Source organism: Sceloporus undulatus, chromosome 8 (genome assembly GCF_019175285.1).
Source record: "Sceloporus undulatus isolate JIND9_A2432 ecotype Alabama chromosome 8, SceUnd_v1.1, whole genome shotgun sequence".
In the NCBI taxonomy this organism is placed as follows: domain Eukaryota; kingdom Metazoa; phylum Chordata; class Lepidosauria; order Squamata; family Phrynosomatidae; genus Sceloporus; species Sceloporus undulatus.
Window position 1 is genome coordinate 39297467 of NC_056529.1, and position 2950 is coordinate 39300416.

The 2950-nt window shown below is 44.9% G+C and overlaps 1 protein-coding gene across 1 annotated transcript in view; it reads right to left on the reverse strand.

Annotated features, from left to right (window-relative positions):
• Nucleotides 1-489, reverse strand: part of LOC121914455 (lipopolysaccharide-induced tumor necrosis factor-alpha factor homolog) — an 8478-nt gene extending 7989 nt beyond the window's left edge. Inside the window, exon 1 of the mRNA XM_042437863.1 lies at nt 431-489. The gene's annotated coding sequence lies outside the window, so the exon portion shown is untranslated. The remainder of the gene's footprint in view (nt 1-430) is intronic.
• Nucleotides 490-2950: the final 2461 nt, after the last annotated feature.

Here is a 2950-nt window from a genome sequence, read left to right on the forward strand (position 1 = left end):
CTCTATAAATATATTATACTTTATTTATATAGCACTGTAGATTTACACTGCTCTGTAGATATCTTTCTACCCCAACCACTTTAAAGACGTGGCGGTTTCCAAACTTTGCTCCTATGGATAGTTTTGGACATCAACTCCCAGCGCATCTGAAGATAGGGATTGCTCCCCATGCTAAAATAAATCGGTTCCTGAAACCTCAGGAGCAAACCCTTCGAGAACATGGCCACATAGCCTGAAAAACCCACAAAAAAACTATGGATGCTGGGCATGAAAACCTTCAACTTCAAATCAGTTTGCCTTAAAGGTGCTGCCAGATTCTTTTTCCTCCTTCCTTTTTATTCTTTTTCCACTTTGACAGACTGATGCGGCTACCTTTTTGAAACCTCCTTGCCTTTGTTTCCATAAATAAGAAGCTTCATATCAACCATACCTCTGTGGGCCAGGATCAGATGCAACTGGTCATTCTTTCCTTGGCTCACTCCATCATCCAGTTGGATCCTATGATATCCCAGAGGTCAGCAAGGAGCATGTTCTTTTCCTAGGAGGTTTTCCTTTTGGAGTCCAGGTATGGACAGAAGGTTGATCCCAGCTGAAAGGGCAGGAAGAAAAGCTCTGCAAGGAGGGAGGAGAGATGGAGCAATTTAATCAGCCCCAGGTTTGCCAGGTGCTCCATCCACCTCCCAATCTCTGGATCGTCGCAAACATCCAAAGGAGGAATGCAGGGCAACCAGTCTACAGGGAGGGCCAGGACACGGCTAATTTGTCCTGTGCCAAATATTTGGTTGTGTCTTCTGACAGGGAAGTTAATTGGAGATCATCCTGGAGCATCTCTTTGCGCTTTCTACGGAAGCTTTTTTGTATCCGTATAAAAGGCTTCAGGCGGCACCGACACAGATGTCCATCCAAGGCCTGCTTACTTCCAGGGAAATTTCTTCCGTTTCCTAAATTCAGTGGAACAGGAAGGGTTTACAGTACTTTGGGTTCGATAACCTCCAAAGCAACCTAGAATTAGGAAAATGGAATGGAATTGGTTTTAATAATGCGTGAGGTTGACATTTCTGCAGTTGTGGGAGAGACTGGCTGCTTCTTATGCTGTTTTTGACTTAGGGCCCAAACAGACAGGCCAAAATAAAGCTGTTTTGGGTGACTTTGGAGGTATGCTGTTAAAATGATGCATGCGTCTTGAAAGACTGGAAGCCACGCCAAAGCCATGCTCCAATCTTAAGGACTAGAGCATAGCTTTGGTGCAGCTTCTGGCCTCTTAAGATGCGTGTTTCATTTAAAAGACATACCTCCAAAGTCACCCAAAGCAGCTTTATTTTGGCCTGTCTGTTTGGGCTCTGTGTTTCAAGAAACAAATCATTTAGGCGCCAAAATGCGGTGGTCTGCTGCTGCCGTCGCTGGTTGCTGCATCTGGAAACTGCAGCAGCCAAACGGCGCGGTTCCCGGACGCAGCAAAGAAGGAGCGCACTTGCGGCGTCACTTCCGGGGCGCAACGTGCGGACACAGAGCGTCCGCTATGTCAAAATGGCAGCAGCCGTGTGGAACGGCCGCCGCCATTTGTTACAGACTCTGTCCGTAATAGGAGTAGGAGCGTCTAGAAGAGACACCCCTTTTTCAAACTGGGACGTCCTTAGTTCCAAGTTCCAGGTCTAAGGAGCGTCTTCCTTCCTTCCTTCCTAGAAATAATCCAGGTTGACCCCACTTTAACTGCCGGGGCTCAATGCTATGGAATTCTGGGGGTTGTAGTTTGTTGCGGCACCAGACCAAAGAATCCTATAGCATTGAGCCATGGCAGTTAAAGGGATGTCAAACCCAATTATTCATGCAGTGCGGATGCAGCTTCGGTTACATCTTTCTGAGTCTTGACCCTTTGTAGGACATGGAGAGCTTACTGCTGACCAGCAGGAAAATTCATTTATTTGATTTATTTATTTCATTTGTGTGCTGCCTTTCTCCCAAAGTTGCTCGTAGAATAAAAAAGAAATTAAAAATCTGTTTACGATCTGGTTTACGGCTGGATCTTCCAGCCGCCTCCGACGTGTTTATATCTCATGCAAAAAAAAAAAAAAAAAGGTTTATAGGAGGGTCAGACTCCAAACTTCTCACCCACATGTTGCAGGATGTGTGTTGGACGCTGTGGGTTGGGTTGTTGGCTTATTACAGGTTTACAAAGTGGAGTGCCCTTTTAATTAGCATGGGACTTTAAAAAAAGAGATTTATCCCATTTAGAAGATAGTTCAAGACTCGTCTTTCCCTTTGGACACACCTCTTTTCTTTTGGATAAACATGGTGCTGTCCTGACCTCATTGGGACGTAAAGGTGGGTTGCTTTTTGGAAAGGTGAAACGCTGTTGCATTTCCAGTTAGGGGCTAAAGGTCCTGCCAAAAAGAATAGATCTGTAATTGCTATTCATCCTCAGTTGGTCCATCAAAGACTTGTTGCTTAATCAATTAGCTGTTGATTTGACCTCTGTCATCATTAGCGATCAATGGAGGTGAGGATTTAATTAAGCGATGCTTTAATGTTCAAAGGAAGCAAAGGCACTCCTGTGCGTCAAGCTTGGGAAAGTGACTTTGGAGATTGCAACTCAACGAAGCCTCATAGATAAGACGATTCAGAGCTCAGAATCAAATCTGAGTATGGAAAAGTTACTTTTTTCCTGAACTTCAAATGCCCCTTCCTAAAAAACCTAGTCTCTATGTTGGCTGGAGTAATTCTAGACACTCTTATCCACCCAAAATACCTTTTCCAAGCTCTGAAAACATGACCGCTGATGTTTCTTGTTCCAGAATTTCAGCCGCAACGTTCTGGCTGTTAATCCTGAAGGAGTTGTTGTTGGGTGCCTTCAAGTCATTTCCAATGTATGACCCTAAGGGGATTTGAACCCCGGGCCGCCAACTTTGTGACCATTAAACCCGCCCAAATTGAGGGAATGATTCATCCGAAC